We start from the raw sequence: 13403 nt of genomic DNA, 5'->3' as shown, positions 1-13403 counted from the left end.
AAAGGGCAAAATGTAACTGTCATACAGAATAAATGTAACTAAATGTAACCAAATGTAATGTAAAATAAAGGTAACTACTCCGTAACATATTGCTAAATAACTTTCTGTATTTATTACTTATTCAATTTCACTCGTCGCATGATGCATATACAATGATACACTGCGATCTAGTGGCGGTGCCGTCACTTTGCGGGTAACGCAATCGCCATGCATTGTGGGAAATGTAGTTTATGGTCAACGCACGCCTTAAAGCTGCATAGACCTATTTTAACGTAGATTTTTAAGACCAATTAATACCTCGCGGGGCCACATAAAATGAGGTGGCGGGCCACATCTGGCCCCCGGGCAGTGAGTTTGACACGTGTCCTAAATGGTTGACTGCCAGATAATCGAAAGTGAAAGTTATCTTGGAAAAAAGAGCTAGAACTCACTCACTGAACATGTTTCTCACACTTCTACAGTCATAAAATGAAACTAAAGGCCACATTATACTTCTCCGACTGCGTATGCGTTATCCGTCTGCGTCACCACGGAGACGCCTCGAGCCTTTATACTTCTGCGTCGTGGTGACGGACACGCGCTGCAATTTTCCGCCCGATCAGTAGGGGTCGCTGCGCAAGGTTGTTGTGCTTCAGGCTACAGTGAGCATTATTGAGGCGAGAAATTGGCCATTTAGAGTCTAAACATGTGCTGTGTGTGTTAAGATATGACGTATTTATAGTTTGGCAGCGACGTTGTCGGCGGGGATCAGCTCCGCCTCTGTGGACGCTCGGTGCTCACTGTGAGCCGGCACAGAGCAGCTTAGCTCGGCCTGTCCTGAGGACCAATCGCAGCTCTTGCCGTCTCCGTTGTCCCTTGACGGAGTGACGGACACTTAAAAAATATTTCGTGCAGACGGAGACGATGCAGAGGCTCTACGACAGGTTCTGCGTCGACGCAGAGTCTCTGCGTAACCTACGCAGAGCACTTTATGCAGAAGTATAAATTGGGCTTAAAGCGGAACTAGACCGGAAGTTCCTATTATCGCTGTTTTTTTGTGTGTGTATCTGCGTCATTACCTTGTTTATGAAGCCCTGACGGTTCGAAACAAACAGTTCAGCCACTGCTGAGAACGCTGTGTTTTATTGTAATCTCGGGGCTCAACGAGATCACTGAAAATCCCGTAATAGTTACGTAAACAGCGGTTCTCCTGAACAACCGATCGTCCTGCTCCGGGCACTAGTCCGGGCACATCCGGTTACGTACATTGAACCGCAGAAGAAGAATAACGTCCGTTGTGGAGGTGTTTCACGAGCGACAGTGTCTTCTGACTCTGGGTCTGACTCTGGGTCAAAGGTCGTCAAAGGGACTGCGGCGGGGAGTCGTGAAGAAGCTATTTTTAAACACTGTTAAAACAATGTTTTGATAATGAGGAGCAGTGCATCCGCCATTCCAGAGGGGGGCGCTGCGCTTCTGAGAACGGATGTGCTGGATAGTACTGGCCAATCACAAAACTCTGTCTTCTGGGGGTGAAGGTTCACTCTGAAATCTCGCAGCAAAGAAACACTGTCAGAAAAGAGGATTTCTATCGGCTAGTTTAGAGCAACTAGGAGGTTTTTGACCATAAAAACAAGTTAATATATGTAAGTAGACCTCCATAACTAACATATATGTGCAACAGGACCACTCTATGTCACCTTTAAAATAAGCGTGTTGGGGCACCGACAACCCCTCATACACTTCCGCTGGCCTCTCCTCTCCCTGCCGCTGTGTGGCACGCATCGCCCCTCCTACAGGTGAGTGGGCTGCGCGTCTAAATGAGCGTCTCCGTCATCGTGCTCGCTGAACGCACCGGAGGCTACTGCGGTAAGATGCGACGATGCCTCCGCCGCGGCGGCTTGACATGTGATGCGCAGTGACCGAGCGAGAAGAGACGAGAAGAGAGAGACGGAGCGAGCTTTTCCCCAACGCTGCTGTTCGCCCTGTGATGGAGACAGAACGTGGGACAGAAGGGTTTTAAACTGCTGAGTCCCCGCTGCACCGCTGTGTGAGTGATGCGGGCCGACCGAAGGATGCTCCAGCTCCAGGGGAGGGATCCACAATGGAGGAAGCGAGGGGACGTGAAGCGAAGGACACTTGATCCAAACCCTGAAGAGGAGACTGTGTGAAGCGAATGAGGTCAGGAAGACAGAGAGAGAGAGAGAGAGGCGTTTTAATGTGGTGCAGTGTGTGTGTGTGTGTGTGTGTGTGTGTGTGTGTGTGTGTGTGTGTGTGTGTGTGTGTGTGTGTGCGTGCGTGTGTGTGTGTGTTCTTGTACTTGCAGCATACTGAGGACCAGTGAGGGTTTTTAACCAACAAAGTGAGGTCATATTTACAGAGTGAGGACATTTTGGCCGGTCCTCACTTTGTTTTCATTGAAATCACTTCCTTATGTTGCTATAACATGCTATACTCAATTTGTCAAAAAAAAAAAAAAAAAAATGTGGACGACAGTATAGTATGACTTTTTTTTCAAATTTTGGACCAAATTTTTTTTTTTCAAAAATCTTTTTCAACTTTTGGATGACATAGTTTAAGTATGACGTTTTTGTCAAATTTTGGACCAAATTTTTTTGGTAATTTTTAATTTTTTTTTATTTGGTAAACATTGTATTGTATGACGTTTTGTAAAATTTTGGACCAAACATTTTTGGTACATTTTTTTTTTTTTTTTTAATTTGGTAAACATTGTATTGTATGACGTTTTTGTCAAATTTTGGACCAAATTTTTTTTTTAAATTTTGGTCGACATTGTATTGTATGACCTTTTTTGTAAAATTTTGGACCAAAAATGTAAAATAAAAACCAAAAAAGTTTTCCAGCCCTTTTTGCTCTGGGGCTCCACCTGCAGACATTTTATGGTACTGCAACCAGTAGTACTATATAGAGGTCATTCATGAAGTAGATATTTGTAATTGTGTTGATTTATAAAGGGGAAATGCTGGTCCTCACTTTGTCAGCAACCCGGTCCTCAGTATGCAGCAAGTACAAGAGTGTGTGTGGGTGTGTGTGTGTGTGTGTGTGTGTGTGTGTGTGTGGGCTGTGTGAGATCTGCGTGACCCAAACCTTATCTCTTACTGAGTCACTTCGAGTTAAATCGTGTGTGCTGTGTGGGCAGGAGGAGGTTCTGAGGAGGAGGAGGAGGAGGAGGGAGAGGGGGGTTTATGACCTCCAGTGTTTCATCTAAAATACATTTTCATGTTTGATGCAACAGCAAATCTTAATTGGACTCCACCACAGACAGAGGAGTGAATACACACCACGTTAGAATCAAATAAGGCCCGTGTGTGTGGGAGGAGACAATTAGTACATTAATACAACAAGGAGGATTACAATTATATTATTAAATCACCCTTTTTTTCCTTGTTTAATCAGATCTGCTATTGTAATCATTGCAAACTGCTGTTTCTTTGTGTGAAATCACACGTTTCAGGCTCTCTAATGTTCTCGTTTTGTTTTGTCTCACTCCCCCTGCAGGTGGCTTTGGGGCAGATGAATCAGTCCACAGTCTGGACAATCAAACAAACTTATCATTATCCTGTCAGTGGATGTTTCTTCTCCTCATCCGGAGACTGGAAGATAAGGAGCAACTCTAGCTTCATGGCTGAAAATAACTAAAGAAAAACTCAGAAAAAAGAGATTATCTGGAGAGATTCAACCCCTTGTGCTCTGTCAGCTTTGAATGTTCTTCCTTTGTCAGAATGAATCACTGAGAGATTCATCAGAGGATTTCAGCCGTTTCATCATCATCATCATCACCATCATCATGCCCACTGGATTTCTTCTCAACTTTGATCTCTCTACCTTGGCGTTGTCACGCTCTAGATCAAGACTGGATTCCTGATAGCGGCACTTATTCCTCTCACGGATGACATTTCAACTTGACCTCGCAGACTTTTTAAAAATAAAGGCTAAGTGAGCACAAGCATAAAACATAGATGAGGCCAACAACAAGCATCATGCTCCAGCAGAACAACAACAACAACTACCCCTGTCTGAATATGTCGGGCTCCACTCGGGAGATGCTCCAGAAGTGCTCCAGACCCTCTCTGCCCTTCCCCAGCCGCCTGGAGCTGGGCCTGGGAGACCTGCCGCTGATCCGGGGCCTCCGAGCTTGGGCTTTGTGCTCCAAGAACCGCTGCAAGGCCGGTGCCGTTCTGGGAGGCGTGCAGGCCCCCACAGCTCCACCTGCAGGCCAAGGGAGTTCAAAGTCATGTCCCAGGCCTGCAGACGTGTACCTGAGCGGGGAGTGGAATCGCATGGGGTACGGGCTTCCCTTGGGCCTGGACGCCCGGCAGGCCGGGATTGGAGCTTTGGTAACAGTCGCCTCTTTGAAGACGTCAGAGGGCAGCGGGAAGACGCAGACCCAGTGCCTCTTCCTCCGCACTGAGAAAGGAAACTGTTTGTACTCGACAGCCAAGCCTGGTTCTAGGGCGTCCAGTGGGGTCGGAGGATGGCTCAGAGGGAAGACGGGAGGCAGAGACGCTCCTGTCGGGAGGAAGGACAACCGGCCAAATCTGACGGTGCAGCCCGGAGCAAACCGGGTAAGAGTGCGATCGGGCCGGAGGTGGAGGAAGTCTGGTAACGTAGCTGGCCGTGAGAAAGCGAGCGTGAGCAAAGAGAGGCAGCAGAGGAGCAGGGAGGGTCCTGCAGGAGAAAGGCAGGAAGAGCAGGACAAAGGAGGCCTGCAGCAGGAGGGCAGGAGAGGCAGGCAGGAGAAGGAGGCGGTATGCAGAAGCTCCCACAGCGTTTCTCCTCAAACCTACGCTCAGTGTGGAAGGAGAGCACAGAGAAGGGAGGATGAAGGTGAGGGAGGTGAAAATCACGACGGTGATGGGAAAGGAATGAGGAAGGAGACGCAGAAGAATGCGGAAGAGGAGGAGGAGCAGGAGGAGGGAGGCCTGTGTGAGTTAGAGTCTTCTAATTCTGTTTTGGCTGAATCAAAACCTGACCTAGAATCTGACTGCCTTCACGCACCGTCCCTCAGTGGCTGCGAGGGCGGAGAGAACAGAGACGTCAACAGCAGCAGCGAGGAACTGAAGATACAAACCTCTGACGTCTCGGAAAAAGGAGTTATGAAAGTACACGATGACTTCATTCACGTCCACTCTGGACAGTTGACGGAGACTTTTACATCACAGAGACATCACAGAGAGTTTAGTGACACAGAATCAACTGAAAACCCCTCTGAGGAAATACTGGCTGATGTAAACAGATCTGATGAAGAGTCACAGACAGAGATGGAGAGAGTGGAGGCTGAAGAGGACGTCTCCCTGTCCCCTCGTCTCGCCTCCTTAAGGACTGCAGTCTCTTCTGGGTCCTCTACTCCTGCAGGGGGCAGCATCCACTCTCCTGACCACGAGGCTGGTGTGGTTAAGGGAGAACAAGAGGAGTCAGACCCTGCCATCGTGGGTGTTGTCAGATTTGCTCCTCTGGAACCAAACCGTGTGGCTGAGGAGGACGGCGGCCGAGCTCAGATTTCCTCTCAAAATGAGGAGAACGACAGACGGAGGGAGGATAAAGAAGCTCCAGCTTCTCCTCTCGGACACGCTGATCACTCTCAGTGGAGACACGAGGAGCAGGAGGCTAAAGAGGAGACGCTATCTCCTGAGGAAGGAGGTGAAGACGAGGAGGTCGTCAGGAGGGAGCTGGACAGTGCCGGTGTTAACGTTGGCGTCAAACTGGAGGACAGTTATGAAATAAAGAGGTGTTTATCTGAGGAGAAAGGGAGGCCACAGGGAGGAAGTGAGGAAGACGGTGAAGACGACAATGACACCTGTGGGGAAACGAACGAGACGAGCGCTAACACCTCTTCTATCGCCTGTGCCAATCCCATCACCTCTCACGCACTCTCACTGGTTAATCCTGACCCCTCTCTGGGATCCATGGCAACCTATGTGCAGGAGGAGGAGGAGGAGGAGGAGGAGGAGGGGGAGGAGGAGGAGGGGGAGGGGGTGGAGCTCAGAGCGACAGCAGAAGACGGAGGTCAGGACGGGAGAGAGCCTGAGGAGCTCTGCGAGGAGGAGGAGGACAGGGGTTCCACCCTGGCCACAGAAGACGTACGGGAGGAGGAGGAGGAGGAGGAGGAGGAGGAAGGGGAAGAGGAGGGGGAAGATGAGTTTGGTGTGTTCATGCAGGCGGAGGACGAGCCGGCGTGGATCGAGGGGATCAGCATGTCTGCCTCAGTGCCTTGTGGGAGCAAAGAGAGCGTTGGTGAGTCTCGTGGTTCTCTTTTTTTCTCTGTCTACCAAGCTTCCCCTTCTCTCTATAAATCACTTCCTCTCCTCATATCTCGTAGTTTTTCCTCTTTCCTTTTGCACTTTGGCTAAGTTCTAAGTCGACACGTGACGAAGAGCTTTGGGTAAAGCTGACGAGGCTTCAGAGGCGGCGCGCTAAGGCCGAGCCTTTGAAATATGTCAGAAATGCACGCACGTTATTTCAAGGCACCATCAGCACCTTCTGTGTCGTGCTGGCGTGAAAAACAAGCGCACACACACACAAAGTATTAGAACGTTTGAAGCTTTTGTACAGGGTCAGGAATGTGTTCACATGCACTGGTTTAGCCCATTTGCTACAATTCAGGTTGATTTTATATGTCAGATTATGTCACGTCAGATAGATCACCTGAGCCCATTCATTGTTTAACCTCTGCAGCAGCCGCAGCAGGGATGTGAATCTTTGGGTGGCTCATGATTCGATTCAAAATCGATTCTCGATTCAACCGATTTTCTTGATTCAAAAATTGATACAATGCATAGTGTGTTAAGTCAAATTATGGCATCAAAACAATACAGTTTGTATAAGATAATGTGATAATGTGATCACACAAAGGCAAAATTAAGACAAAAGTTAACATTTATTCATTCAAAACTAATAAAAACTTACTTACTGTACAACAAAAACAACTTGCATAAATAAAAGCTTAGACGAGCTGCCTTTTTCTCCCAGAAGTTACAAAAATAAACTGTACACAAATAACACAAACTGGTGTTTTTTTCAAAATAGAAACTTAAATAAATTCAGAATCGTGGATGATAAGAATCGCGATTCATAAGTGAATACATTTTTTTTCACCACCCCTAAGCTGCAAGTTGTTGATTTGTAGCTCTTAGCTGTGTGTGTAGTACCTTTTCTTTTGCTGTATTTTACTCTTAATTTGAATCTAAATAATCCGAATGACCTGCTTTGCAACAACAGACCCTCTCGGTTCATTTTCATCCGCTATATCCTCCACATCAGGGCCGCTTGTGCCAAACCCTGCTGACATAGGGGTCGAAAGGACCTTTAAAGAGACAAACCACTGTTCACTCTCACTCGCTCACTCACTCACTCACCTATGGTCAATTTAGAGTGTCCAGTTTATCTAATCCCCTAATCTGCATGTACTTGTAACCCAGAGGAGACCCTTGCTCACCCAAGACAAGAGTGCTAACCCTAACCCAACCATGTGACCTCTAGGTTAACTTTTAATTGTAAAGACTAAAAACATCATCTTTAGTCTTTATTTGCTGGGACAGATTTGTGTAAAAGAGGAGAACGGACACACGGCAAAGGATCGTTAAGCCAGATTTCAGATCAGGTCACTGCAGGAGAGGTCGGCCATCTTGGTTATTATTAACATACAGTAAATGCACAACCTGCTTCAGATTAATGGATGTGATTGGCGTGACTATCTTTAGAATTGATTCAAGAGAGTGGATAAATGCAAGCTCATCTGGTGTAGTTTTATATTCACTGCAGGAAAATCTATTTTACTTAAGATATATGGTGTTACAGCAACAAAAGTAATACATAAAGCATATATTTTAACATCTATGAATGTACAATATAGACAAATATGAAATATTTAGATGATAAAAAATAGAAAGGCGTGTTCAGTATAGACGGTGAGTAACCAGAAGTGTACATATTGTGTACTTTTTATTTGACCTTCATTTATACAGGTTATCCCATTGAGACACAGGGACTCATTAAACTGACTTATTAGAATAGAATAGAATAGAATAGAATGCCTTTATTGTCATTATACAAGTTGTACAATGAGATTTATACTAAAAACATATATTAAAAACATAGTTTCAAATCTTTCATCCGTTACTTAATTTATTTGCCATGTGTTAGTTTAAAGGTGCCATATGTACAAATGTGGCCAAAAACGGTTACTACATTCAAATTCAAAACACCGAGGTCTTTTAGGTTTCGTTTTCTGACCTAACTGGCAACCCGTGTTTGCTCGGCAGCTGAGACTCTACTGACTGCAACGATTGGTAGACAGCGGTAGGTGACGCCACATGACGCCAAAACATGATTTCAAAACATAAACATGATTTGCAGTCTGCAAAATATTTTTTTTAATGCAAATATTTTGTCTGTACTGTTGTTGTTGGTGAGTTCAGTTTGTTATATGAACATTATTCCTGAGTCTCTGTGACATATTAGGAGGATTTTATGGTCCAGTTGATTTAGATTTATTACATAATGCACCTTTAACACTCATTTTCATTAGAAAACATCAACCAAGTTATGAAATTAAACTGTTGAGTACAATAATAACTCGAGAATGTCTCAAATCAATAGCAATGTGACCAGATAACAGATGATCAGATACAAACATGGTGATCATTCACAGAGAATCTCATGTCACTGAGTCGCCCTCACTGACACATGAATGTCTGGCTCCTTTAATCCCGTGTGTTCAGCTGTAGTTTCCTCACAGCCGATGTTAATCGCTCCTTATGTTCCCCTCATCACGCTCCTTTTTTAGTTAATCACCTAAGTGCAGTTTCCTCTGCAGGGTGGAAGAGGCTTAGCTGAGGTTTACTCATTATTTACATCATCTCAGTTTATCTACACCCGACATCGGCGGCGGTGAAGTCTTACGTAAATGGTCGTGCCTTGAAGGACCGTTGCAGTGTTTTTGCATTCCTTTAAATGAAAAAAAACTGTGATGGAGGAGGTGACGCACCGAGTCACTGGTGCATCACTTTTGTCTCGCTAGGTTTCGTCTTAAATGGCGAAGAAACTGTCACAGGGAATGGAAATGAAGTGAATGTGCTGTGTGTTCAACCGAGTGGGTTGTGTGTGTGTGTGTATATATTTGTGAGGGTCATAGTTTTTCATTGTGACCGATGGTTTGAATTGAAAACTCTCATTAAGTCTCGTTTTTCAGCGTCGTGAGCATCACAAACACGGTGTCCTGACGCGGTTTTCACGACGTAAAATATCATATCTCTGCGTTCGTGTGTTTGTCAAAGTGATATTAACGGGACTTTTAAACGCAGACTGTTCAAATACAAATGTTCCTTCGTGGAAAAGAAAAATACCATAGAAAAAAAAATACCACATTTATTGTGAATCAGCAAAATAAGTACACAGATTTGTTAAAATACAGTGGTGTAAAATAGGTCAAGCCGTCAGAGGAAGCTTGTGGACCACTGGTGGGTATTAATTATTCAGAGCGGGGTTAAGAGAGGAGGAGGCATCTGATGTCAGTGTATCTGACATCAGAAAAGTTATTTCAAGTATCGGCATAACTTTGTTTACCTCTTTAATAGCCTGTCAGTAAATGCTCCATCATCATCTTTCATGGACTTAGAGAAGATGAAATCTTGAAGTGGTTCTACCATCAAAGTCGTCGGCAGCCTTTGATTATTTATATTGAGAACCTGACTTCTCTCTCTCCAGACTAACTGTCTGTAGAGTCTTCTATCTATGACAAATAATTCATAATTTGTCAAAAATATATTAACCAACAGTCTCTTTGTGTCTCTTGAAGATATTGATGGAATATCAGTATCTTTGTTTCCCTTTCTCTCGTGTCTTCTTTAGCTCGTTCACTTGGGTTCTGACAATATTTAAGTGTTTTATTAAAGTATTTATTAAAAAAAAATATACATCATGGTGAATGGTACAGTCTAAGTGGCAGATACACTACGTGTATTGGGACGCCTGACCATTACCATTATGAGGTCAGGCACTAATGTTGGATGAGGAGGCCTGGCTCACAATCTCCGTTCCATTTCATCCCAAACGTGCTCAGGTTAGGGTTAGGGTTAGGACTATGTGGGTTAGGGTTAGGGTTAGGGTTAGGGCTCTCTACGGGTCAGTCAAGTTCTTCCACACCAAACCAAAATCCAACCATAGTCAAACCTAGTCCTTGCTTTGTTCATGTTGGAACAGAAGAAGGATCTTCCTCAAACTGTTGCCACAAAGTTGGAAGTCAGATTGTCCAAAATGTCTTGGTATGATGAAGCGTCAACATTGTCCTCGATTAGAGATAAGAGGGCGAATCCAACGCCTGAATGAAACACCTGAGTTAAATATTTAACAGGTACTCGTCCCTATACTGTAGTTTTTTAGCTTTCAGCAGATTAAACTGGGAAAAAATGTCAGGAAACCAATGCTTTATCCATCCTCGTAAATGAATGAGTTAGTTTCAGTGGCAGATTCTCTGTTTGTGTGAATGTTCCCGACATCTTATTATGGCGATTCTCCTGCCAGGCTCCCTAATATAACCTCTGGATAATAACTGAGCATGTTCCTGCATGTTAAGCCCAATTAATACTTCTGCGTAAAGTGCTCTGCGTAGGTTACCCAGAGTCCTCTGCGTCGATGCAGAGTCTGTCGAAGAGCCTCTGCGTCGTCTCCGGGTGCACAAAATATTTTTTAAGTGTCCGTCACTCCGTCAAGGGACAACGGAGACGGCAAGAGCTGCGATTGGTCCTCAGGACAGGCCGAGCGAAGCTGCTCTGTGCCGGCTCACAGTGAGCACCGAGCGTCCACAGAGGGGGAGCTGATCACCGCCGACAACGTTGCAACCAAAACTATAAATACGTCATATCTTAATACACGAACCACATGTTTAGACTCTAAATGGCCAATTTCTCGCCTCAAATTATCTTAAAACTGCGTTCCGTCACACAGAAAAGTGAGAAACGGCCACTGTTTTAACAACAACAGTCTTTCTCACCATTGTTCACTGTAGCCTGAAGCACGACAACCTTGCGCAGCGACCCCTACTGATCGGGCAGGAAATTGCAGCGCGTGTCTGTCACCACGACGCAGAAGTGTAAATGCTCGAGGCGTCTCCGTGGTGACGCAGACGGATAACGCATACGCAGTCAGAGTAGTATAATGTGGCCTTTAGAGCCACTCGCTGACCCCCTGCCCTGGATCCTCTGGACATTTTCGCCACTGTTGTGATGTGAACACCCAAGTCTGAGCCAAGACAATGTCCTGCTGTGTTCATCATAGGTGTTGTGTGTCGTTATCAGAGAGATCTCATCTTCTGTTCATCAGATAACAGTATTCTGACTGTCTGTGTCTGTGAAAACAGCTCTGGGAAACCACACACCCACTGCTGAGTCAACCCTCTGGACACCAGGCTGGACGGACGGCTCCCTCCACCAATCGGACGACGCTTGGACCGCTTTTCCCCAGGAGTCTTCAGACGAAGGCGGAGACGTCGTGGGACAGTGGTGGCCACGCAGCGCGGAGAAGGACAGGAGAGACGGCATCTCGGCCAATCAGAGCGTGGTACGGTTACAACTCCTTTAATATGAACCTGTGATGTTTAGGGGTTTTTTTTAACATTAAAGGGACACTGTGTAGTATTTATGGGTTTATATAACCCAAAATCCACTTTTTTATACATATTATGTGCTCCTGCATTGTCTAGTCGCTGTATAATAGTTTTTGTTTCATTTTCGTAGTGTTTCAAAAAGTCATGTAAAATAACATGGTCGCGGGCCGCGGTTGCATAGCCACTGTTAGCAGAGAGACGCCATGTTTCTACAGGAGCCTGTAAGGACAAACGCGAGAGAACAAATCAAGCGTCTCTTTACTTGTAGCTGAAGTCCCGCCTCCTCTCTCTCCGCTTCGTCTGCTACGGCCGCGGTAGCTCGTCCTCTCCCTCGCCTCACGAACCTCATCTGCTGACACGGAGAAAGACGACGAGGACGACATTTGACCGGCTGAGGACACCGTATCGCTCAGGGAAGGGAGGGGGTGAGCAGAGGAGCAGTTCTTTGTTGTAGATTTCAGCCTCTCCTCTAGATGGCACTATCAACTACTTACTTCACCTTTAAGATTCACTATTTTCAGACATGACGAGTTGAGCAGCTGTACGGATCGAGAAAAACTCATGTTTCATGTGCTACCATAGACTATGTATTTAAAAATGGACAGTTTAGAAGTGAAGCCCAGGAGGGTTGACTGGAACTAACAGTTAGCCACCAGGGGGCGACTAGGGCTCCATTTAAAAAAGTGTGTAGGAGAAAATGAGCCTCTATTTCTCACTTGATTTAAAACATTAGTAAATGTTTCATTAGGCATTACTGCTTTCAGGTCTACTTCAATTTAATATCATGTCATATCAAGTTTTAAATTGAGTGTGATTGACACCTGGTACCATCTCATTAGAGCCTGGTTGCAGGTGCGACTGAATATAAGACAAACTAGTGTTAGTTTTGCTACTGGAATACTGCGTATACTTTTATATACACTTGTGTTAGTATAACAGCTCAAAGTCCCTTAACACGTTGGCCTCAAAAACTACTTCAGCAGAAAAGTCTGTTTGTTTCATGATTCACAGACTTTTTAATCAATTTGTTATCCAGGTAAGATTTTAGACCTAAGATGAATCCAATGTCCAAGTGTCTGATGATGGCTGATATTTACATGAATCTCAGTGTGAGCTGTCAGCACTTTGCTGTGCTGCAGGATGAGGCTCCCAGTGGACGTGAAACACAGGGAAGAGATGAACATGCAGATGCAAATGCAGCTCTGCTGCTGCTTCACTGACTCTTGGCTTTTTAATGAGTTGGTTTTCTTTGTCTGTAGAGCTGTAATATACCAATACACACAACATAAAACCAGATGTATATGTTTAAAAATACACATTTCCGTTTGTTTAGGCGTGTAAGGTCACCAAGACAATCAAGAGGTCAGTGTTGTCAAACTCAAATGACCTGAGGGTCAACGAGCGGAAAAGTGTGGGAAAAACAACTGTACGTTAACAAGTAAACAATATGAGCAGCGCAATATTCCGTCATGATATCGCAATTAAGCTATTCATGATGATATTTCACAGAACTTCGTAGTAAAAGTTCTTATTTTCTATAATAATAGTCATCATCACTCTGACTATTCTCTGACTTTCTTCAAAAAAACAAAAAGTATCTCGGAGTGCCTTGAAATTTACCATCATAATAGTCAGCATCGCCCTGAACAATGATCTGTTGAAAATATTTGCAAATCTCTTAAGGAATAATTTTAATGAATTTTTGAAATTCAAAAAAACAAAAAGTATCTCGGAATGACTTGAAATTTACCATCATAATAGTCGGCATCACCCTGAACAAGGATCCCTTGAAAATATTTGCAAA

The sequence above is a fragment of the Microchirus variegatus genome (genome assembly GCF_963457635.1).
Source record: "Microchirus variegatus genome assembly, chromosome: 3".
Taxonomy (NCBI): Eukaryota; Metazoa; Chordata; class Actinopteri; order Pleuronectiformes; family Soleidae; genus Microchirus; species Microchirus variegatus.
This window is presented reverse-complemented; position numbering follows the sequence as displayed.